Here is a 25,941-nt window from a genome sequence, read left to right on the forward strand (position 1 = left end):
ATTCAGACTAGTCTCAGTTTTAAACATGATGGAATGGAGTAGAACAAGAGACAAAGTGGCTAGTCTATAAACATAGGAAGAAGGTTGTTGGTCCATCTGGCTTGGTTATTCTCTACTTTGGCAGGAAGAGTCTCTGCATATTTCCCAGCAACCTGGGCCCTTTAACTGGAAATGCCGGGAATTGGACTACAGCCAATTTTGCATGGGAAGTCTGTGCTGTCAAATTCTGTTCTGAGCCTTCCCCTTTCTAGTGAGTTGACTGCATCTCTAATATGATTAATATGTACTTTCAGGTTAGAAGCCTTCAGGCAGCCCAATCCTAACCTGCAGGCAGGTTCACTGAGCTGCACTGTATCCAAGGCAGGGTTGGGCCCATTTGCCTTGCAGTTTGGAATAAGGGGAATTATTTCCCCTTACTTTGTGTCATGTGGCAGCCGCCCCCGTAGGGCTACTTGGATCTGTGCCAGATAAATTGGTGACACAGGTCCAAGCAGCCTGGAGTAGGGCTGGGCCTAAGTGCCGGATCCAGGTCCCACCCACTTCCTGGGCCTGCCCTTCTTGCACCCTGGAACAGCCCTGAGACGCTTTCCCCAGCCCTCCCTAGAATCCATGCCAGCAGAAACATACCTTTGACCAGTGCCACAGAGGCCAAATTCAGCCTCTGGAGGCTGGCACACCTCCGTGCACCAGTCTGCGACTTGCCTAGTGGTGCAGAAGTACCTTACAGCACTTTTATGACACCTGGAGTCCGGCAAAAGGGACTTGTGCTGACCTAACTTACTATTCGGATTGCGGCCTTAAAGAACTAAACAGTAGGACGGGTTGAATTAGGAACCTTTTTCCTTTCCTCTTCACGTGACAGAAACATTATTATTATTATTTTTTAATTAGTTTCTGATTGTAACGAACCATTTCAAAATCAGGTTCTCCAAGACATGTCATCAGAAAATGTGCACAGGTCACAGAATTATGTGGCTTATTTAGAAGGTTGAAAAGACAGACCTTTCCTAGAGTTTTACTAACCCATTATGAGTGGTAGTTAGGTATGGAAGGAGGAACCGATTCTTCTCTGGGTAAGTGCAGTGTCTGCTTGCAAAGAAGTGAACAAAGGAGAAGCAAACAGGTAGTAGATGTCACCTCATTGTTTCCTGATTGATACATTGATTTGTGAACTCTTGTGGTTATCTGTGGAGGTAGTTACCTTCCACCACAGATAAGAGGCTTCCATTCTGTAGGAGAGCATGTAGACAATATTTCTATGTCAGGGAGGATATTGATCTCGAAACTTACTAACAAAAGACCAGTCATGAGGGAAAAAAGGGAAGCTATGTGATGTCATGTTTATTTCTCCCCAGACAGATCAAGGATTAAGAAACTGGAACCAAGTGTGGGAGTCTTATTTTACATCATTGAATCAGAGTAGTTAGTGCACATCTGAGAAGGCAACAAAGTGGATGATGATGATACAGTACATTGCATACTTCTCTGGCACTTATAATATGTTCAAAGCACTTAACCTACATTATCTTGTTGCAGTCCTTGAAACAACCCTGTCAGATAGATCAGTAATGGTATCTCTATATTGCAGCGTGGATAGTGTGTATGTTAGTGTATGGGCGGGGAGATGGCTTATTCAGGATCAACCATGTGTGCAAATTATTGCCCTTCCTGATTGCTTAAAACAGTCAGAAGTAGACTGAGTAAGGAGAGGACTGGATATTTCCTTAAGGAGGCTGTTGTGAGATCTTTACTGAAAAAGCTTTCTTGAAATGCTGATGATTTCTGAATAATCTTTTGAGGTTCTCAAGCATATGGTGACAACCCAGCACTAGGAACTGATTATCTGGATCATCACCTTTCTGGGTTTGGCAGTAGGCCTCTTGCACTGCCACTGTTTGTGGCAGCACTCATAAAATGGCTCTTAGTGGCATGGTATGTGCACTGCTAAGTTTTGTGTCACCCACTGCAAGAGCTCATTGTGTCCAGTTCCCCCGTAATGGACCTTCACCCATACCAGACCATACAGAAGACATTACAATATCATATGCACAGCCTAAATGCAGTGGCATCACTAGGGCTGGTGGAACCCCCATTAACTTTTATTTAAATATATAACAGTATAACAGCACAATCCTCTCTTGTGCTGAAAAAGGCAGGCCAGTGCTGTATCAAGTGCAAGACAGGGCCCCAAAGTGGCTCAGCCGGCGGTAAGGGGAAACTCCTCCCCTTACGCTGGGTAAACCAGTGCAACCCCAGTGGGTGTCCTTGAACTTTTGCTACCTCTGGAGGTGGCATAAGTCTAAGGAGAACAGAGTGGCCTGCAGCCGCTTAGCACTGCTCAGGAACAGGGGCTAGGATTCAGCATATCTGCCATGTCCCAGCCCTGCCTCCTGCTCCCCGCCCGCCCGCCCACTCTTCCCCCTCCCCAGAACACCTCCCTCCCGCCACCTCCTCGCCCTCCCCAGAGCCTTGTGTATGCTGAGCTCAGCCGATCCAAGGCCTCCCATGAAGTCAGTGCCCGGAAGACTCCTGAGGAGGCTTTACGGCACATTTGCGACGCTCCTGGGCGGGCGCAAGGGACTTGCACCAGCCCAAGGGCATCTTAGGATTGCGCCCTAAGTCACCCAACAAATCAGTAATCAACAAACCACCAGTGGCCAACTTGATGACACTAGCAAACTGAATAAGAGGTCTAGTATTAGCTCTGATACATGGAAATGGGAGCTTACTCACTCCTTATTGGTTCCCTGCTGTATCATAATAACACTTCATTGGCTCTCAGAACAATTGGCCTCATTGGTCAATATTGAGTTAAAAGAATTCACTTTTTGTTACATAAGGCAGTTATTTTCTGGTTATTTGGCTATACCTTTTGACAGAATACAGATATTTCAACATGGTTTGTTTCATTCTGTTCTGCATTAAATTACCAATCAAATGATAGTATTCAAAAATTCCAAAATTTTCACAATTTTGGCCTGCAGTACTGTCACACACACCCTGAGGGTGTCACCCAGTACGGCCGCACCCCCTAGTGATGCCACTGTGAATAGGAACTGAACAATTAGACCAGTAGGAAAGAGAATCTGCTGGGTACAGAATCACCGTCATAAGGCAAAGAGTAAGTGAAGCAAAAGAGTTTTGACTAATATCAAATCTAATAGTTTCAAAGGCAGAAGAGCAGTTGAAGAGGAGAAGGACTGAGCAGAGATCATTGAACATTGCAATTAGAAGATTGTTGGTAACCTTAGTGAGGGACGTTTCAATGGAAAGTTGAGGGTGGGTGCCAGATTGGAGGGGATCAAAAGAACAGTTGCAGGAGAAACAACTGAAGCAGCAGACAGAAACAACATGAGGCAGCAAACAACAAAATAACATGGTTTAGGACAGGGGTCTTCAAACCCCGGCCCTGGGGCCAGATGTGGCCCGTGGTGAGCCTCTAGCCGACCCACTGCCAGCCTCTGGTCCAGTTGACCAAACGCAACCAGAGTTGTGCTTATGGGGTGAGGGAACGGGGGTCCATTTAAGTGTGTGCTTAATTTCTTGGGCTGTGTTCTTGCTTGGAGAAGTCCTGGACATTTGAGCCCATTCATTCATTCATCCAAGTTCCATCTCCAATGTATTTATTTAAATTTTATATTTAATTTTTTTCCCCAGCCCTCAACACTGTGCCAGATATTTGATGCAGCCCTTTGGCTGAAAAGTTTAGAGATCCCTGGTTTAGGAGATTGTAGACAAAGGCCAATGGGTGATAGCTGTACAGGGCAGATGTGTCAAAGAACATCTTTCTTTTCTTTTTTAGGATGGGGAAACAATTGCATGTTTGAAAGCAGTAGGGCAGGAACCAGAAAGATGAGAAATAATGTGGTGGAGAAGAAGGATAATTGCAGAGATAATGACAATCAGGAGTCAGCAGGGGAGATAGAGTCAAGAGGACACATGGTGAGTTGGACAAGGACAATTAGACAGCCAGCTCATTAAGTGAAACAAGGAAAAAAGGAAAGGGGTCAAGAAAGGTGTAGCAAGAAAGAGAACTGGAAAAGGGGCAAAGAGTGGGAGACAGAGGGAGGGAGATCAAAGTGGATGGTTTCAATTTTGGCATGGACAAGGTTCGGGTTTGGCACAGTGAAGCAGGTGAAGGAATACATTAAAGATAGAGGAAAAGTGCTTGAAATTCCTAGACCTAGTGGATTAGAGCAGTATGGTTGTGTTTGATGCACAGCCCAATCCTATCCTTGCAAGTCCCAGATAGGGTTAGATCTAAGTCAGTGGCAGAAGAGGAGGAGGAGGAGTATTTACAGGTTGAGACTAATTATTCGCGTGGGTTCCGTTCCAAGCACTCATATCCACTCCACTCCAAGTAGAGTGCACTCCACTCCATATCCACTCATATCCAATCCACTCCAAGTGGATAAAAAAACAAACGCACTATAGCAAATCAATTTAAAAAACAAAGTTTCTTTGCTCCAGTGATTGAAAAACAACCTTGCTGACCTTTTGACTCCAAGATAAGAGTCATTAAGAAGACAATCCATCTGCACTTCACTCAGCCCCTCCCTTCATCAATGCAAAATGATCACCTTTCTTTCACTGCTCAGGGGGAAGGGAGGGGTCCGAAGGAGAGAGAAGGATTGGTGGATTGTTAGCCTGCTGCCCCCCCTCTCTCTCTCTTTAAGGAGGCTATTGTTACAGGACTGTTCAGTTTTTAAAACTGATCTTAAAGGGATGCATTTTTCCCCTTCTCCAGGGATCAGCACATTCTTTCTCATTTGCAGGGAGCATTCAGTTGAGTCAAATCCGTGTATAAATAGACTGAACCTGTACTTACCACTTTTCTGGTACTCAAAGTGGTTTACAATATAAACATTAAATGTACAAAGGATTAAATCATTTAAATAAAAAACATTAACATAAAACCATTAAAAGAATTAAAAACAATACAAGGACAGATCAAAAGCAGATTAAATTATCCAAGAACAGAATAAGTTTATAGTGGATGAAATCAGTGGATGATCTCAAGGGTTGACTTATGCCTAGGCACACTTCTTTTGTTCCTTTGGGATACAAAAACAATGGGAAAAAGAAGTCTTTACTCTCTTCCCTTGTTTGTTGGCAAGGTGTGCCAACAGCCATTTTTCCTTTAGAGATGACCCTGCTGTCGCCTTCTTCTTGTTCCTTCTAATTTCCCAGCCTTATGCAGCTCCAAAAACAAAACTTACGGGATCACCCACGATCGCCTACAAGGTCCTTTGGGGTGCTGTGGAAGCCATGAAAAATATAAGCAAGCACACACATACACGCAGAGAGAGAGAGAGAGAGAGAGAGAGAGAGAGAGAGAGACCAAGTGAAGTGGTGGCCTGAAAGACTTGAGTTTTCAAGTCTGTGTCTCCACTTGTTCCTGAGAACTTCTGCTTTCAAAACGCACGTAACTCAAGTCCAAACAAGTCAGAGAAAACATGTTTGGTGACTCAAGTCCGAATCTTCTGAGTCGAGTTGCCCAACCCTGACGACAGGATATGGATATGTTGTGATCTCAAGTGTAGTACTGAGAAGAACATTAATCTCGATGAGTCTGTGCTTCCCCGTCCCTTAGATCATGTCCAAACCACACAGTGTGCCACTGCTGTAGTAAGTAGGTTCCAGCTGCCATCAGTACCGCAAATGAGGCTACAGTGCAACCCTTCCACTCAGTTGTGGGGCTGTCTGTTGACCAACAGCCCACATGATGAGTTCCCTGAGAGAGGGAAATGGAGGGGGAGCATCCTGATTGGCCCTCTTGCTTCCCTTCTCTCCCAATCTCACCCGCACTTCCTCTGGTATCACAGAGAATGCACCCTGGCCTTCTCTGGGCAGCGCTAAGACTGAGCAAGGCCTCAGAGGCAGGAAGCAAATTGCTCTCTGGGTTAAAGCACTAAGCAGATTTGTTCTAATTGAATCAAAGGAAAAGATTTATTGGGGATTATGATGGAACAAGAAAAAAACCCGACAAGCAGACAATCAAATCCTGATCAAGAGGCAAAGTTTCAAAATACAGTGAACAAAATCTAAGGCACCCCTGACTGAAAGAAATCCACTTACAATCAGCATCTTCCTGGCATTTAAGAAAGATTTTCTTACAAATTCGCTCTGTCCTAGTTGGGCAGTATCACAACTTCCATCATGACTTAGCTGGCAGCTTTTAAGGCACACAGTGCATATCACAGCTTTTCCCAGACGAAGCTGATCTGCATTCTTTTATCCTCTTTTCAGGATATTAGAGAGCCTGGATGGTGTAGAGGTGGTGGACTTAGGTCTGGAAGATCCAGGTTCAAATTCCTCCACAGTCAGAAAGCTTCCTGGATGACCTTGGGCCAGTCACTCTCTAAGCCTACCTCACAAGGTTGTTGTGAGGACAAAAAGAGGAAAAGAACTGTGTACACCAGCGGTTCCCACTTTGGGACCACAGGTGAGTATTTGTAGGGGGGGGGCCTGAGAAAGGGTTGTCCTGAGGCCACTGCAGTGATTATTGTGCCATGAGGACCCAGGGGTTTGTCCCATTACCCGGGGAGTCCTGCTGGCCTTGGGAGAGTCCAGGAGGCCCACAGGCCTACCCAATACTAAAAATCACTCTATTTGGGAATCAAAGCACGTGTTTTCTCATGAAAACCTGAAGTGTACTCCCATCTCCTCCTGGACCTGCCTAAGGCCAGCAGGACCCCCCATTCCCATGGCACCACAATTGCCATGGTGGCCTCAGGGCACCCATTACTGGGCCACTCCCCTGTTTTGCCAAATTCCTGGTCCAAGCTTCGCCTAGAGCAGGGGTGCCCAAACCCCGGCCCTGGGGCCACATGCGACCCTCGAGACCTCTCAATGCAGCCCTCAGGGAGCCCCCAGTCTCCAATGAGCCTCTGGCCCTCTGGAGATTTGTTGGAGCCTGCACTGGCCCGATGCAACTGTTCTCAGCGTGAGGGTGACTGTTCGGCCTCTTGCGTGAGCTATGCGATGAGGGCTTCCTCCACTGCTTGCTGTTTCACATTTGTGATGCAGTAGCAGCAGCAAAGGAAAGGCCAGCCTTGCTTTGTGTAAGGCCTTTTATAGGCCTTGAGCTATTGCAAGACCTTCATTCATTCATAGAAGTTCATCTTTAATATATTCATTTATGTACTTATGTAAATGTATGCAAATTCTAAATGTAAATTAATTCTTTTTTTTCCCTGGCCCCTGACACAGTGTCAGAGAGATGATGTGGCCCTCCTGCCAAAAACTTTGGACAACCCTGGCCTAGAGCAGTGGTTCCTACCCTTTTCAGCCCAGGACCCACTTCAGAGAATTACAATCTGTCTGGGACCTACTAGAAGTGATGCCATCAGCCTGGAAGTGATGTCATGGCTGGAAGTGACATCATAAAACAGGAAGTCACATCACTGTGATGACAGAGCTGGAAATGATGTCATCAAGCAGGCAGTGACATCACTGTTCTTACCTAGGAACTCAAACTGTAAATAACAAGAGAAAATATTCCAGCTCAGAAGCTGGGGATTTGGCAGTAGTGGGAAGGGAAAGGAACAGGGAAAGAGGAAAAGAAGTGGAAGAAATACAAAGGTTCAACCATGGTGAAAGACCATGGCAGAGCTGTAGTTCTCTGAGGATTGAACCAGAGATACAAGCAAGGAGTGTGGGCTTTGAAATCACTCAGCTGCCAGGACAACCACCACCATTCCCATCATCAGTAACACACCCCATTTCACAAATTACCCTGAAGATTCCAAATGCTTCTCTGCCACACACTCTGACTTGACTTTCAGTCAATTTCACATACAACCCCAAGATCACCAAAAACATGGAGCTGGAAGGAAAGTAAGAGGTCATCTAGTCCAACCCCCGTCTGTAGCTTGTCAGACATATGCTCAATGCTTACTTTCAGCAAATTTGACATACAACCCTGAAGATCACCAAAATTATGGAATGACCTAAGAGGTCATCGAGTCCAACCCCCTGTCTGTGTCTTCTCAGAAATATGCTCAGTGCAGAAGAGATGGCCAAGGCACTTGGAGAGATGTATCATAACTATTTGACTACTTTTAATGGCGTGCATCAGAGAAGTGGGGGGGGGCGTGGAGCATCCCCCTCACAGCTGAAGAAGGAAGATAGGGATGCCCTACTGTTCTCCTCCCAGCTGCTGAAAGGAACCAAACGGTGGGGTAGCTACATTGGGAGGGAGTGCTTGCTTGTCCTGCCTGGGAGAGGTGGCGAGGTGCATTGAGGGGGTCTCCATGATTGCCTGGCTGGCAAGATGCAAGCACATGGGGGACCGGGCTCCATGCTCAGAAGAGGGAGGAGGGGGCAGGGGGCAAGCCTGCCATGTGGGAGGGGTCTGCGCCACAGTGGGGGCAGCAGGGTGAACTTCGCAGAGGGAGGGAGAGGGGTGGGCTGGGGGGCTGTGAAGACCACCAGCAGCAGCAGGCAAGGGGCACCCAGGCACACCTGGTGATGGAGCAGGGACCAACACACTCAACCAGTTGAGAGGAGAGGCTCAACCAGGAGAGGTGAGGGCGCTGCAGCCTCAGTTGCCACCCACGGGCTCCAACCCAGGGCACCTCTCCACCCTCCTTCTTGCCTGCCTAAGTTTAAAAGGGAGCCAAACAGAGGGGCTCTGCACCTCCCAAGGATGAGGGAGCATGCCTGAAAATCTCCAAGCATGCTCTCCTCTCCTTTGAATGGGACTGTTCAGCAGCACACGCACAAAAGAAAAGCAGCACACTGCCTGCCCTGTGCATGTGCAAGCTGCTCTTTCTGTTTATTTACTCTGTGCCTGGAAGCCTAAAATGGGGCCCCCAGGGTCTGTTTGCCCTTTTTCAAGATGGCTGCCACCAGCTTCTCACGACCCATCAGAAAGTGGGTCACAACCCACAGTTTGAGAACCTCTGGCCTAGAGAACCTATGCCCACTTTAAGCTAATTAACTCCCCTTTGTTCCCCAACAATAGCCCTTGTTCTGCACTGCTGGACCCCACCACCTCACCTGTTCAACCTGCAGAGTTCCTCCTTCCTCCTGCCAACACCTTGGTCCTGAGCAGGTCTTGGGCATGGCAGCCACAGAGCAGAAGTCTCCATTCCGGCAATCCTCAGAAGTCCATTTGTCCATCTGTCCATTAGTCAGTTAGTCCATTGGTCAGTCAACACATCCAGGAGTTCATCAGCCAGTCAGTCCATTAGTTCCTCAGTCAATTAATCCATCAGTTTAGTTCGCTCTTCTTCCTTCCTCCAAGCTTTTCTCCTTCTACTACCCACCCACTCTCACTGCTTCAGGTGCTGCTTTTATCCCTGTAATGACCTGGCTGCCGTTAGTGGCTGTAACTTGCAGCACACCCACTGCTCAAAGCCTAGGTTTCAACCCTATGCTTGCCTGCCAGTGCAAGGGCCCACTGTTGACACCACATGCTATCTTCTCAAAGAATCTTGCACATTTCCATTACATCCCCTTAAGGGGGAATGGCCTAGTTAGGTTCCCAATGATGGTTCGCGACCCACCACTTTGGGAACCACTGGTGTACAGAACTCCTTCGAGGAAGGGTAATGCAGTGGTACCTCGCATAACGAATGCCCCGCACAGCGAAAAACTCGCAGAACAAAAGCGTTTTGCGAAGTTTGGTAACTCGCACAACGAATTTTTATGACCCCTGCTTCGCAAGACGAATTTTTTTTTTTTTTTGGTTTGACTTAAGGGGGGGATCTTCATGCCAGTTTATGATCCCTTTCACCCTGTTAAGGGGCAGATCTTCATGTCAGTTTATGATCCCCTTCACCCTAGTAAGGGGCGGATCTTCATGTCAGTTTATGATCCCCTTCACCCTAGTAAGGGGCGGATCTTCATGTCAGTTTATGATCCCGTTCACCCTAGTAAGGGGCGGATCTTCATGTCAGTTTATGATCCCGTCCACCCTAGTAAGGGGAGGATCTTTATGTAAGTAAGTCCCATTGTGCTTGCTCCCAGGAAAGTTTGCACAGGATTACAGCCTTCAAACTCCCCACTCAGCATCCCCCCATCGCTCATTCACCCTCTCACTGCCCCATTTCCTTCATGTTTCCCCTCATGATCACGGCAAAAGCAAGCAATTGAGTGCAGCTGCTCTGTCCTCCCCAGCTTAGAGCACAATCCTGTGCGTGTCTCCTCAGAAGTAAGTCCCATTGTGCTTACTCCCAGGAAAGTGTGCACAGGATTACAGCCTTCAAGCTCCCCACTCAGCATCCCCCCCTTTTTGAAATCCTCTGTACAGTATGTATGCCTTTAAAGAGCACTTAATAAACACTTTGTAAACCAAATTTGACTTTGTTCTGACTTTTCTTGCCCATAGGAACGCATTAATTAAATTTCAATGCATTCCTATGGGAAAACGAGCTTCGCAAAACGAAAAACTCGCATAACGAAAGGACTTACGGAACAGATTAATTTCGTTATGCGAGGCACCACTGTATAAAAATGTAGAAAAGTAAATAAGTACTTCCCCAAGCTCTGATAGGCTAGTTTGATATTGTCTGTTCAAATCACTCCCAAATCAAGTTAGAGAACTGGACCACTAACTAGGTGTGACTACGGACTAGGTGTGTGAAAAATGCAGCAGTGATGCAAGAAAACTGTTGCTCTCTGGGAAGGTCAGACAGTCTTGGGACTCCAGTATACATTTGAGGGGGGGGGGGGAATCTCTATGTTATCTGTGACCCAGAGCTCTGGACAGAATGAAGACTGTGATAGACTGTGTTTTTCCTAAATGACCATTGTTTGCCCTAATGACTGCTGTTTTTTCCTAAGTGACCACTCTGTGTGTACCCTGAGGCAGACCTAGGTGAGTGGTCATTTAGGGAAAACAATGGGTTTCCTCAGGAGATGGGAGCTTGCTTGAACATTATATCTACCTAGTCAGATGAGAAGCCTTGGAAATGTCACCATTTTCTAATCTCTCTCTCTCATCGATTCATCCTGTTTTATGTTTTCAATCCCTTGCCCTATTTCATTGTCATTAATTGTGAATGCGGAATAATATAACTGGTTGGATGCAAGCAAAGGCATATGATATTCCCACTTAATGTAATCCTATAGGATAAACATAGCTTTGTGTTTTGATTTTCAGTCAGTGCTGATTAATGGTTCTACCTGCAGGCCCTTCATTTGATACTTTGTTGTTCATGCAAAATATCAAAATGGCGTTTCATTATCCTTTGAATATATAACAAACACACTATAATGCGTGTTAATTTTATCACTATGTTGTTTCAGTCCAGAAGTTCTTCCTATTTACCTTTCAAATGTTTTTCATGTGGAGATTGCTAATTTGACAGATAATTTGTATAGGCTTTCCCCTGCAAGGGATATTGTGATTTATCAGATAGGAAGGGAAATAGCCTGCATTTGCATTTGGCAGGCACTGATGGGTGAAGCCCTGGGTTAACAATAAACCAAGTTTGCTTTTTTTTGATAACTTCCTGATATCAAAGTTAGATATTTCATATCCTCAGACTAATTACACCCTCCTTCCTGTTATATTCTTGCATATTCCAAATATCACAGCATTTCTCAGGCAAAACACCATGATTTGGGAGGGGGATCTGTGCCAACATTTTCATGCACTAGAACAGGGGTCTCCAAACCCCAGCCTGGGAGCCAGTTGCGGCCCCTAGCAAACTTCTTTCTGGCCCGCAGCCAACCTCTTGTCCCCCAAAAGCCTCTGGCCCGCTCAACTGAACATGACCAGAACTGTGCTCTGATTGTGTCTGGAGGGTGTTCTGAGGGCCAGAGAGGTTGAATGAATGAGCCCATTCATTCATTTATTCACTCATCTAAGTTCCATCTCTAATTTATTTATTTAAATTTTATATTTAAAAATTTTTTCTGGCCCTCCACACCATGCCAGATATTTGATGCAGCCCTCTGGCCAAAAAGTTTGGAGACCCCTGCACTAGAAGAAGCATGTTTTGTGCATGTTTGTATGTATATAAAAGCAATGTGTTGGCATAAATATTTTGGAGTGATATGTATATCCTGTCTATATGATAGTGATCATAGGGGTTTCCTCTACCTTGCCCCAGGGGGGCAACTCTGCCTCAAAGGGTTTTGAGAGACATGTTTGAGAATAAATAAGGCAGCAAAGCTAAGGATGATACTCCTCTAAGAGCCCAATCCTTTCCTCCCCTGCTGGTGCAGCTGTGCCAAAAAGGTGCACACTGTATCCAGGAAAGGGGGGATTCACCAAGGAAAGGTGATTTCAATTCCCTTATTCTTCTGTAAGCCTCCCACTCCATAATGGGCCTCCTCAGATCTGCGCCAAGTGCAAAGAAAGAAAGGGGGCAAGGAGGCTGTGAAAAGGATAAGATCTGGTGCACGGCATTGCTACCAGATTCAACCACTCCACCAGTCTCTTCGCCCCCTGTTCCTCTCCCCCCCCCGCCCCGCCCCACTGTTGTTTTACACCTGAATGGTCCTGATCCAATGAATGCAGCCCCCAAAAACACCTGAGAAGGAAGTCCCTCCCTCCAAGCAGATGAATGTATTGAGTCCTATAGAAAGTGAAACTAAGCCTCACGGTTGCATTTACTCACTAGTAAGCAAACATGCCTTGGCTGATGTGGAAGATCAGGTGAAGGAAAGTACAAGGCTACCAGAATGGTCCTGATCCTATGCACCTGCAGTTAAACAAGTGCTCCAGAAGGCTACCTCCCCCCTCCCCACACACACACACTTAAAAGGATCAAAACAGGCTTCAGCTGATAAGGTGAATCTTTTTGAGATTTGCAAAGCCAGGTGGATCCTGACAGTGATCTGGTTTAAACAGAAGTTCTTAAATTGAACTGGGCACTGGGTAGGGCTGAAAACCTTACTGATTTTGGAGTGGGGTGTTATTGCAGGCAGGCTACAGAGGAAATTCACTAGGTGGAACCGGGCTGGCTTCTGCTTATTTAATTATTTGTTTTACTTTAATTATTTATACTTATTTATTTTAATTTGCCTGATGATGTTACTTCCACCATGACATCACTTTTGGTGGGTCTTGGACAGATTGTCATTCTAAAAAGTGGGTCCCAGTGCTAAAAGTTTGAGAACTGCTGCAATAAGGTGTTAGTAAGTTGACACCCTGGGGGGGGGGTGACACCACTAGTGATCAAAATCACTAAAATCACAGTTTAGAAGAATAATACCAGCATGTTATATATCAATCAATGCGTAATTTCATGCAGCATGTGTTCTATCTTTGTTCTATCAAAAGGTACAGCCAAAAAACCAGTGGAGGCGGAGTGATGGTACATCACCAACCCACCACCTGGGGTGTTGCCCCGTCCACTGCTTGGGGGGGTGACGCGCTGGCATCCCACACTGGGTGACGCAAACCCTAGTGACGCCACTGGTGCACGATGAATAGAGCTTACAGTAAACGTCAGGTTCATAATCTGATCTCAGATGTTTCCTTGGAAGTAAGTTATATTGATTACAGCAAGACTGATTTCTTGATAGGCATGTTTAGGATTGCAGTTCTCAACTGCAATTTTATGCACTCTTACCTGGGAGGAAGCTCCTTTGAACATATGTATGGAAGAAAGGATACCAGATAGAGATATACAAATAAAACAAAGGGAGGAAAAGCCAAATGAAGCAGCTCAGGCTTTTCTTCAGAGTGCTTCATTTAGTGCTTCACAGAAGTGCTTCACTTCTTAACCCATTTTTGCCCAGTCCACAGGTGTACACATGTGGTCTCTATAGCATATATGCAATGTTGAGCAGAAATGGCTTAAGCCAGGTTTCATGAGCAATGACCCCTCTCCTTTCCCTCTAAAAACAGCTCTCTGTGCATAGGTCTGTCAGGTTCTCCATTCTCAGCAGAATCCTAGTCATATATCACACATAGCCTTCCTTTTGCAGATGTAAATTGGAGTCCCAAAACTGTCTGCTGTCATCAGAGAAAAATAGTCTTCACCCAAACTAGCTCACATTTCATCATCAGTCTAGGTTTCTCCACCTGACTTGGCAGAAGGAAATGCAAACTTTAGTTAGTACTGCGTGAGGATAAAAGAAGAGCTGCCCAGGCATGTTAAAAAAAAATCCAGATGTGATTCAAGATCTGGGATCCAATACAGATTGGAGCCAGAGAGAGTATGATTTGAGTTGGGCTTTGCCAGCCAAGCCAAGATGCTGACTAGCTAGGAAAGAGTTAACTCCTGGGAAGATCTTTCCCTTTGGTGCCTGGAGGATGTTGCTGTTGCGAGTGGATTCTTGTCACAGAAGTATTAGAGTCTGTTTTTTAACTTTATTTTGGAACTTTGTCTCTTGACCACAAGAATAGAATTTTTTTTCTTGTTCCATTCTCATCTCCAATAAATCTTTTGATTTAATTAGAACAAACCTGCCTAGTGCTTTCACCCATAGAGCATTGACTTCCTGTCTTTGACGCTTTGCATGCTACCAGATCAGGATAGTGTGTGTGTGTGTTGTTGTATGAGATGAGAGAGGGAGTGAGGTGAAACAGAGAGGTTAGTCAAGAAGCTCCCCCCCCATCCTTCACCCTCCTCAGGTAACTTGGCATGAGGGCTGTAAGTTGGCAGGCAGACTCCTAGCTGGGTACAGGGTAGAAACATGACCCTTTAGCCTGTGCTTCTGTTGGCAGGGGAAACCAGCAATGTGCTCAAGGCATGGAAACTGAGTCACAAGTCAAGTCGTGAGTCAGCAACCCTGTGACTTGATTTGCAAGTCATAACACATGACTGTCATGACTCGAGTCTTTCTAGTCAAGTCATGAGTCATTTTGATAAATTGAGTCATGAGTTGAGGGCTTCCCTGAGCAGAACTTCACATCTGAAAAAAACCCTGCTTAAGTGTTCCTCACCCCTCAACCCTCCCATCCCCCGCCTCCTGGATCCTATCCTCCCACCACATCTGTTATCGTCCTTCAGAATGCCTGCTTCCGGATTGCCCACGAGGTCTTTGGTGCAGTGCAGAAGAAAGTAAGCAAGTAACACAGACACTCTCTCTCTCTCTCTCTCTCTCTCTCTCTCTCTCTCTCTCTCTCTCTCTCTCTCGACTTGAAACTCAAGTCATTTCGAGTCCTGACAATTTTTTAGAGTCGCTGACCCCAAATCACAAATTGAGTCAGGGTTCATTATGTCCATGACTTGAGTCAACCCGAGTCGCCAAATACAGCGCTTTTTGGAACTCAAGTCAATATTAGTCAAGTGCCCATCCCTGGTGGAAATCCTACAACTGTGTACAGCCAAGGCACGACTGACACATGGTGGGTGGGGGGAAGCACCATAGTTCTTAGATGGGAATGTGGTCCTTCTTGGCACTGCCCTAGAGCAGTGATTTTCAACCAGTGAGCCATGGCACATTGGTGTGCTGTGAATGGTCCACAGGTGTGCCACAGAAGCTTGGGGGACGGTCCTTTGTTAGTAGGGCCATTGGGGGATGGGAGCCTCCCATTGACAATGTGGTGTAGCTTGTCAATTGTCCAAAAACTTGACAATTTTAGTGCCTCGTCAGCGTGCTGAAAGGCACTGTAAGCGTACTGAAAGGTTGAAAAGGTTGAAAATAGCTGGTGTAGAGATTGACACTTGGTATGAAGTGCAATTCTTTCTGAATCAAATGCACACGCCAGTTATGGCATTTCAATTCTGGATTGCCTCAAATACTGTAAAATTTGCAGTATAGATTGAAGTAAGCTTGTAATGCTTGACCATATTAACATTTCAATGTCTTATGAAGTGCATACTTGTTTTTTCCCCTGTTCTTATACTGCTTGTGTTGATTGGCTGAAGTTTTCTGCTAGTTTCTGACAAGTTTGTTTTATTAGTATTCAAATACAATCTGTGTTTAGCACTTTCATTTCTCACTAGCATTTGTTTGAGTCAATCACAGCTTCCCAGGGTGCCTTATATAAAGCCTGTAAAGCCTGTTCATTGATCCAGAGGAAAAGAGCTAAAAGGGTTCTTTGACTTCAGACAATCCACCCCCATGTTAAATTTGCAAGTGTACCCATGAGAGGCCTTCCCAGACTAGACTCTCATTCTGTATTAGTTGTAGTAAGAATATTTATATACCGCTTTTTAACAAAAAAGTTCACAAACCAGTTTACAGACACAATCAAATAATTAATTGGATCCCTGTCCCAACAGGGCTCGTCAACTAAAATATGCACAATCCACAGTGCAACTGATTGCAAGAAGCACTTGTGGTTCAAAAATTACACATGTCCCCAGCAGTAAAACTGAGGATATTTATTCAGTTTGAACCCCACTTTTCTCCCAAAGTGACTTACAGAACCATACAATTATAAAAATACAGGTCCAGCCTATTTATACACGAATTTGACTCAACACGAATGGCCCCTGCAAATGAAAAGGAATGTGCTGATCCCTAGAGAAGAGAAAAAATGCATCCCTTTAAAATCAATTTAAAAAACTGAACAATCTTTTAACAATAGCCTCCTTAAAGAGAGAGAGAGAGGGCAGCTGGCTGACAATCCATCAATCCTTCTCTCTCCAGGCAACCCCTCCCTTCCCCCTGAGCAGTGAAAGAAAGATACTTTGCATTGGTGAAGGGAGGGGTCGGAGTGAAGTCTTTCTAAGCACTTTGAGAGAGACTGATTGTTGGATTGTCATCTTTATGACTCTATCTTAACATTGCAAAGTCAGCAAGGCTGTTTTTAAATCACGAGCAAAGAAACTTTGTTTTTTAAATTGATTTGCAATAGTACGTTTTTTGCCATCCATGTGAGTGCTTGGAACGGAACTCACGTGAATAATTAGTCTCAACCTGTATCTTGAAACATAATAGACCATAAAATAATTAAAACATCATTAAACCGTAAAAAAATGACAAATAAAACACAAACCAGCAGTGGTCACTAAGGATTGGGCTGTTAGTTGAACATCATCTTCACCACTGAGATTCACTTCTTCTCCAACCTCTTCTGTTTCTCTATAAATAAAAATGACACCCTATGTGAGCCCCCCCCCCATCTCCTGTGAATCACTTTTCTCCATGGTTTCATATAGGTGGTAAAAAGTATGGGGAACAGAATAGAACCTTGTGAGACATTATAAGAAAGTGGACATGGAGTCACAGAAGAATTAATAATAATAATAATAATAATAATAATAATAATAATAATAATAATAATAATAATAATAATAATAATACAGGTATTTATATACCGCCTTTCTAGGTCCTCAGATTTCTCCTCAGACTTTATTCAAGGCGGTTTACATAGGTAGGCTTATTTAAATCCCCGTAGGGATTTTTACAATTGAAAGAAGGCTCTATCTTTCAAGAGCTACAACAATTCAGATGTTTCGTTCTGATCTGGCCTCCATCCTCCCACGCTCAGAACAGATGGAATAACTCGGCTCAGCTTGTCAGCTGCTTCAAGGTCGCACAGTGCCGGTGGCCTCGAACTGGAGACCTTCAGATGTTATCTTCAGGCAAACAGAGGCTCAACCCTCTAGACCAGACCTCCTGCCCACCTCTTCCCACCTCTTTCTTCTGTAAATGGTTTTTTTCCCCCCAGAAAGAACTGTTGCAAATTGGAGAGTCACTAGAATATGACTTATCAAATACCATAGACACTGATGACTGTTGATGTAACTTCATCAGAGAGCCAAATTCTATTCTTTGCCTCTCCTGTCAATGAAAAATGACTACTGCTTCATCCTGTGGGGGGGGGGGGAGGCAATAGTACAGGTCTCCTCTGGGTGAGCCTCTGTGGCGCAAGGGGTCTACTTAGACCTGCTTTACTTAAATAGCTGGCACAAGTCTGTGTGAACCCATAACACAGGATTGCATCCAGGAAAGAGGTTAGAATTTGGTGGCTGCCAGTGAACCTGTCCCCTTCCTGGACACAGTCTACCCATCCGCCACCCCATTCCACCCTTCCCCCACCCCATCACCACCTCAATTCACCTTCTCGTTCTCCCATTCTGTCCTCCTACCACCCTTCCCATATCCCCTGCCACCTTACGGGGCAGGAGGTCTGGTCTAGAGGGAAGAGCCTCCGTTAGCCCGAAGATAACATCAGAAGGTCGCCAGTTTGAGGACACCGGCAGCTCCCTGAACGGCTGAGAATGGCAAGACCTTGAAGCAGCTGAGAAGCCCAACTGAGTCATTCCACCTGCTCTTGGTGTGAGCAAGAAGCGTCTTGGCTGCCCTCCATGTGAGAGATGGAGCTGCTTGTCAGCCTGCCTGGGAGAACTGGAAGCCAGAAGTGAGACCAAACCAGGAAGATCCGTTCTGAAATGTTGTTGGTTCTTGAAAGAGAGAACCTTTATGATTGTAAAAATCCCCTTGAGGGATTTAGAAATGCCTGCCTTACTATTCAAGTAAACTGCCTTGAATAAAGTCAGAGGAGTAATCCGATGACCAGAAAGACGGTATATAAATACCTAGTTGTTGTTGTTGTTATCATTACTACGTTTGGTGGTGGGTGGCTCCAGATATGCTGGCACACCTCCTTTCATGTGTGAAGATGTGAACATCTTTTCCCAGGCTTTGGACAATGTTTGGAAGAATGGGAAGAGAAAATATGACTTGATTTTCTGCATTGCATGTATTGAAAGCCACCACCACCCCATTAACACACACATATCAAGCATTTATTTAATACATACATTAGCTCCACTGGAAATTTTCATTGTATAATGCAAGTGTTTCCCCTCTTGTTTTCTGTCTTATGGACAGATTCCATCATTGCTTATTCCCTGTGTATCCCTCCCTGCAATCCTCCTTCATTCATTCATTCATTTCTTGAAGACTTGATATTAGGCTGTTGTCTGTGATGGGACTTGCAGGTAGCAGTGGTTTCAGAGATCAGGCACTGGCCAATGCTTCATATCCACCAGAAGGCCCACAGGCTTATCGCTAAACCTTCAGTCCCAATGGCAGCAGTAGCACTCAGTGCACTATCATGGGGTGGGTATAGGTACTACGAGGACCAAGTGTAGAGCTTTGTTCTAGGGCTCTGACAACCTGGCACCATCACTGCTTAATGATGTGTCCAACAAATGCTAAAATATTGTAAGGGCAACTTTTGAACTGAGTAAGCCCATAGTGGAAGCTTTTGAGGTTCCTGGTTGTAAGCTGCTTTGATTTTTTTTTCTTTAAAATAATAAAGCAGGCTAGTAAATAAAATACAGCATTTTGCTTCCAAACAATATAGAAAAGAAGGTGCATTCTACCACAAGCAAATTGCATTCACTGAGATTACCAGGCTGCCCTTGAAAAAAATGTCCAGATCTATATATGCTGCAGTAAATGTTATTCTCCTGCCTCTTTTGGCTAAAACTATACTCTCATCCTACAGATTATTCAGCTTAGTGCAGCCTCCAGATCACAGTGTTCCAGGATATATAATGTTTCAACAACAGAAAGGTCTGTCCGTGGCCCAGGCAACTCAGACTTCACAGTTAGATTTGTTTTTGTTATTATACAATTGTATTAGAGATTTCTGCTGTGGCTTCCAAGAAGTAGGTACACATAATGAATTATGCTAATGCTTGTAGTCTAAATATTTAATACAACCATATGATGTTCACTTACATCTTAAATATTAACAGAATTACAATGTTTGGCAGACCCGGGCTGCAAAAGATTTTCCACATGTTCATTACTACACACTATCCAGCCTTTGGTTGCTGGTTCTTTCCGATTTTTGATTTTTCTATCAGATAATGATGGCACCTTTTTCTTTGGGAGCCCTGGGGCACAACCCCCAAGGCCCTCTGCCGACCTCCCACTAGTACTCTGGGAGCTACCACTACCATTGGTATTGAAAGTTCAGTGGTTAGCCTGGCCAGCTGGACCCTCTGATGGGCATAGAGCAGGGGTGCCCAAACCCTGTCCCCAGGGCCATTTGCAACTTTCGGAGAACCACAATCTGGCCCATGAGGAAACCGTAGTCTCCAATGAGCCTCTGGCCTGCTGGAGACTTGCTGGAGTCCACGCTGGCCCAACATAACTGCTTTCAGTGTGACAGCCAACTGTTCAATCTCTTGCACGAGCTGTGGGCCAAGGGCTCCCTCCGCTGCTTGCAGCTTCATGTCTCTGAAGCAGCAGTGGTAGCAAAGGAAAGGTCGACCTTGTATTGCACAAGGCCTTTTATAGACCTTGAGCTATCGCAAGGCCTTCATTCATTCATATAAGTTTCATCTCTAATATATTCATTTCTGTAAATTTATGTAAATATATTCAAATTTTAATTCATTTTTTCCTGGCCCCGAACAGTTTCAGAGAGATGATATGGCCATAAAGATTCGACACCCCGACATAGAGGCTAGTGTACCACCAAACCCTAGCACCACCCCTGACGTGGCAATGTAATACAACTTATATACTGTATGTATAATGTAACATGGCAGTATTCTTCAGACTTTCAGTAGATTTCTCTTTGGTGAAGGGGAAAGAAAATGGAGGTCTGTGTTTAAGGAGGGTCAGTGTGCTGTTAATTCTTGTGCTTCCATTTGAGACTACTTTGGAGCAGAGAAATTTAATATAAAAAGCACAGCTAGACTGTGTAATGTATATTTTAGCCTTGAGGTCTACAGTAATGTGTGTGACTCATTATTTCACCAAATTGTGTCCCTCATTTTACCTACCCAGCCTCATATCGCATTTCATTATCATGAAATTTGAATATACTGCTATAATCTCCTGGAATTAAATTTTCTGCTGGTCTTCAAGCCCAGGAACCACAATATGAGTTTATCACATCCAGGTACTTTGAAAAGATAACTGTAGCAAAATCGTTACTGAACTCAACTCTTTTTGGTTTGTAACCCAACAATATACCACAGGCTTGTTTAATGGGGCTGCTGTGTATGGCAGGGAACATGCATCTGGTCTCACTGACATGGGGTGAAAGCGCCCTGAGTGGTTTTGGGTAAAATGCTATTTAGTATGTTTAGGACTCAATGTAAATGAACCACTTGGAGCACGAAAAGAGGTATAGAGTTCCACATAGCGCAACCTCATGTTTATAGTCTTCTTAACCTGTGTGCCATCTATTAAGCATGTATCTTCTGTAAGTTAGAGATCTGTGACTAGAGAGATCCTGCACTGGTAGAATCTAGCATCTAATTTCATTCTGTCTGAGAAATTAGCAAGAGTTTTTTTGGCTTTCTATACCCAGAAAAGTACACACTTTCAACATTTGGGTAGATGCTTCTGTCTGTACAAAATCTTAAAATGTGCGAATGACTACATTTTCTTTTGCTTCTGTGGCATGAATACAGCATACAAAACTGCATTGCCTGTTTCTTTGCACTCCTTATACCTTTTCCAGTCATGGTCACTTTTCAGCAATGATGAAAGTCAGAGTCCAGCTCTCTTGCTTTGATAAAAAATTAAATGTTATCTTTGAGAAAGGCTGTTTAAGAAGAGAGTTGTATTCTACTCACATACATATTTTCAATTAGATCTAAAGTATACATTTCACTTGCTGTAAATGTTTCTATGTCTTGGATACCGGAAGGAAAAGAAATTTCTTCCTAATAGTTAATATCTACATGTTGACACCAGAGACAAGAGCTAGCCCATCCATGAAGCAGTTTGCAGTGGAGCAGCAGATTTGGGGTGGCCTTCTCCTAGCTGCTTCTGCATAACCCATCATGGTTTGAGCCACACCAGTCTGCATCTACTTCCCTACCCACTCAGTTGCTTCACTCACCTTACTCATTGACTGCATCGGACTTTAAAGGGACCACACGAAGGAGGAGAGTTTGTGGGGAAGCAGCCATGTACTTGAATCTTTCTTGCCACCCTTAAGTAAAACAGAAAGTGTGGTGGATGCACGGAGTTCACAGCATGACTTGTAGGTTTTTGTACTGATAGCAACTGTTACCCTGCACATGCCCAATCTCATCTGATCTTGGAAGCTAAGCAGGGTCAGGCCTGGTTAGTACTTGGATGGGAGACTGCCTGGGAATACCAGATGCTGTAGGCTTATACCATAGTCTTTCAAGACTGAAAGTTGTCAACCATTTTTTGTACTTACTATTTGTCTAAAGCAGGGGTCTCTAAACTTTTTGGTTGAAGGGCCGCAACAAATATCTGGCACAGTGTCAAGGGCCAGGAAAAAAATTAAATATAAAATTTAAACAAATATATTAGAGATGGAACTTAGATGAATGAATGAATGGGCTCAAACACCCAGGATTTCTCCAAGCACCAACACAGCCCAAGAAAAAAGCACACACTTAAATGGACCCCCATTTCCCCATCCTACAAGCACAACTCTGGTTGTGTTTGATCAACTGGGCCAGAGGCTCTCAGGGGATCTGAGGCTGGCTGCGGGCCAGATGGAGGCTTGTCGTGGGCCACATCGAATCGGGGTTTGGAGACCCCTGGTCCAAAAGGATCACATGGGAGAGAGCTGTGGTAAGTAGCTGCCTTTATTTTCTTTGTTTGTTGCCCATTTCTATCATCAGCTTACCAGTCCAGCTAAGTAGCAGGCACAGAGGCAGAGGTTCTGGGGTGCCCTCCCCCCACAACAGTGAGTGTGGTTCTCTCCTGAGAAAAAGGCTAGGCTATGGCTAGGTAAGGCACCAAGTGGATGGGATATGCAGCAATCATTTTTCCTTATGGTGCTTTTCCCTCAACTCCAGAGGAGGGGCTGGTGGTGGTGATAAAAGTGTGTGTATGTGTTGCTTTCTGGAAAAAAATCTGCTTTCTTGCCTTCTTGCCTACCAATTCTCTTACGTGTCTTTCTTTTGTTTCCCCTTTCTCTTTCCAAAATCCCCTTTTCCTTTTTCCCATCATATTTTTCTGAAAAACGCAAGTTTTGTTATCCAGAAATTATCTGGCAGTTTGTATCCTCCAGAGTGGATGTTAGTGCTTCTGTTCTGGCCTAGTCCTGTATTTCATTGTGTGTGTTTTCGTGAGTTAGAGCTTACATGCATTGTATAATGTAGAGTATCTACACTGTGCGTTTGAAGAGGGGCAGAGGCAGGGAGAGACCCACAGCTGAGATGTCAGCTGGATCCTTGAAGTACAGAGATGCAGGAGAAATTTGTATTTTTCTTCTGGTGTCTCAAAAGCCCTTTTCTTTGAGTTACCCAGTTTAGCGTACAATGTTGAGTTAGGGACAGTGATTCCCTAGAGAATATGAATCAATAAATCGTTGCTCCTCTTCTGTCCCTATATTTGCCTTTGGGGGCTTTACCTAGCCTTGTAAAAGTTTTGTTTGTGTGAATGCCTGTATTTCAGCATTTAATCCCTGCCTTCAGTCTCTAGCACAGGAGTGGCCAACCTTTCAACTTTAGGACTCCTGGATCTTTATCAATTGTGTAGTGGGAATTTCAGCAGCTGCAGCTTGTCATCTAAGAAAATAAGAACATAGTGAGATGACAAGTTGCACCTGCTGAAATTTCCTCTACACAATTGTTAAAAATCCAGGAGCCCTAAAGTTGAACGGTTGGCCACCCTTGCTGTAGCAGCCCATTCTCTGAGTGAGAAATAGACATGTTTAGTCTCTAATACAGTGGTTCCTAAAGTGGTGGGTCAGGACACACCATTGGGAACCCAAACTGGCCCATTTCCCCTTAAGGGAAGTGGCCCAGTAATGGGTGTGCTGATGGTGCAGAAGCGATCACAGCCCTGTAGGAACCCAGGGGCTTTCCCCCTTACCTGGGGGGTCCTGCTGGTCTTATGGAGGATCGGGGAGGCCTGCAGCCCCCTCCACAGGCCTCTCTGATACTGAAAATTACTCCATTTGTGGATCAGAGCACACTTCTGGTTTTTGTACAAAAAAAGTGTTTCATTGGGATAGGGAGGTAGAATGCTATGAGAACCCGCTATAGGGTCCCCAGTATCATGGCACTGGTTCAGTAAAGGCACTATCTTGTCCTTTGCCTCGGGCAGCCAAATGTTTTGGGCTGACCCTGTCAGCGGCAGTACGTGGCCTGGTATATCCAATCACCTGGGTTGCTCTTTCCTTCCTCAGATGTAGGGTGAAGTGGTGTATGATTCTTTTTCACCATTGGAAGGGGTTGAGTAACCAAGTGGCTGTATATATTGGGCCAACTACTTTTGTATTGAAACATAGCCATAAGACTGGATTTAACTATGTGGAACTGAGCCTAAAACATGTAATGCGCTTGCACAAATTTTCCGAGCTGCAGGAAAGGGCATGCATTGGCTCAGTTTCAAATCATCAAGAATGTTAACCTCTTGATATGTTTAAGTGTGTTTTATTGCAGACATCAGACAAGGCATGAAAAAGTCAAGGCTTTTATAGTGCTCTCGCTGGCATAAAAATGTTGTGATATGGAATGTATGTATAATTTATGAAAAGGTGGCATACCCAGGTACATTGTGTTTGCATTTGGGAATAGGGAAGGCAGATATGCAAGTGAAAGCACCAATCCCATCTTTCCAGCTGTGCTAAGCAAGTTAAAATAATAGTCTGCCTTTGTATGTGCATTTGTCTCCTCATTGGCCCAATGTGAGTGCTTGAACTGCTCTCATAAAATCTTTCTTGGAAATGTTTCCCCAGTGAAATAGTTGAAGAATATGATTTCCCTGTTAGTGTACATTTGTTACCCTCTGGTTTCTTTCTGAAATGACACTCACCCGTTTGTATCAATAGACAATGCTTTCAGAGTAAAAGCTGTTTTAGCCATTTATTTACAGTGGGGCCATTTATGTTACTTTGGTTTATGGAAATTCACGCTTGCAGTACAAAAAGAGCCTTGTACTGGCAAGAAAAGAGTTTGAGACTTTGATATAGAAGGTGCGTACCTGCATTTTCTTGCCGCAGTGTGTGTCGGGAACAGAGTATAGGCTCATGAGGCCCTTCTGCATTGGCCTGTGACTGTGAACTCCAAAGTTTTTTCTGATGTCAAGGAAATGAGTCGAGACAGATCCAAAGTTTTACTTCCAAGGAGGTTGATTTAGGAACCTTACAACCCATGTGTATACCCAGTCAATTGGAACAGGTAAATGGCTCACTGCAGACAAAAGTTGGGTCCTGAACAACTAAGCAAGCAAAGTTTCGTACACAAAGTGTTGCATACCAAAGCTGTAGCTGGGTTACATAACTGATGCACCAATATTAAATTGGCACGAATACAGGTTGGGAACTACAAGAGTGAAGTGTTCCCACCTTGCAGACTTGGACACAGCTGAACCATCTTACTGATGAGACTAAGCTTGATTACGTACTTTGCAGGGGCTATCTCTGTAACTGCAAACACTGGAATGTGGGCTCATTAGTTCATAAGCAAAAACAATCAACAATGATTGCTGTATGGCAGAGGTGTGGCTTGCCAGAGCACTCTTATTAATTCTGAAACCATGGTCAGTTTCCACTGTCTTCGGTTTGTATGAACAGGGCTCTTGTCTCTGGGCTGACATTGAACATCAACCCTGGTACAGACATTCTCCTGGATGTGTGTACTCTGTACAAAGAGTTGTCATTGAGAATAGACATTCTGTACCTGAACATCGTATAATGTGGAAAAAGGCCTGTTTATTACACATAATTTCAGTGATAGCTGTGGGGTGTTTCAAGGCTACTCCACTATGCAGAAGTACTAGAAAAGAGTACTAAAATTCAGCCAGTTCTAAGAATAGTAAATTCAATTGAAAATGTGTGACACAACAGCGTTAACTCCTATGGTTCTCCAAACTGTATTGGGTTCACAGAGTCATATAGGCCCTAGCTCATCTATTTTCAACTATTTTCATCCCATGGCACACTTACAAGGTGCTAAAATTGTCAAAGCACACCATCAGTTTTTTAACAATTGACAAGGCACACCGCACTGCCAGCCAGGGGGGCTCACATACTCCAGAGCCCCTACTAATAAATGACCCTCTCCCAAACTCCCACGGCATATCTGTGGACCATTAACAGTACACCAATGTGCCGCAAGCACACTGGTTGAAGATTGCTGCCCTACATACATATGTACTTATTGCTAAATTAGT

At 44.5% G+C, this 25,941-nt stretch overlaps 1 protein-coding gene and 1 pseudogene across 4 annotated transcripts in view; both read left to right on the forward strand.

Annotated features, from left to right (window-relative positions):
- Positions 1–25,941, forward strand: part of ADGRL3 (adhesion G protein-coupled receptor L3) — a 675,925-nt gene that overhangs the window by 258,236 nt on the left and 391,748 nt on the right. The gene's annotated exons all lie outside the window — the stretch shown is intronic.
- Positions 21,836–21,955, forward strand: LOC136642422 (5S ribosomal RNA; annotated as a pseudogene).

Source organism: Tiliqua scincoides, chromosome 2 (genome assembly GCF_035046505.1).
Source record: "Tiliqua scincoides isolate rTilSci1 chromosome 2, rTilSci1.hap2, whole genome shotgun sequence".
Lineage (NCBI taxonomy): Eukaryota > Metazoa > Chordata > Lepidosauria > Squamata > Scincidae > Tiliqua > Tiliqua scincoides.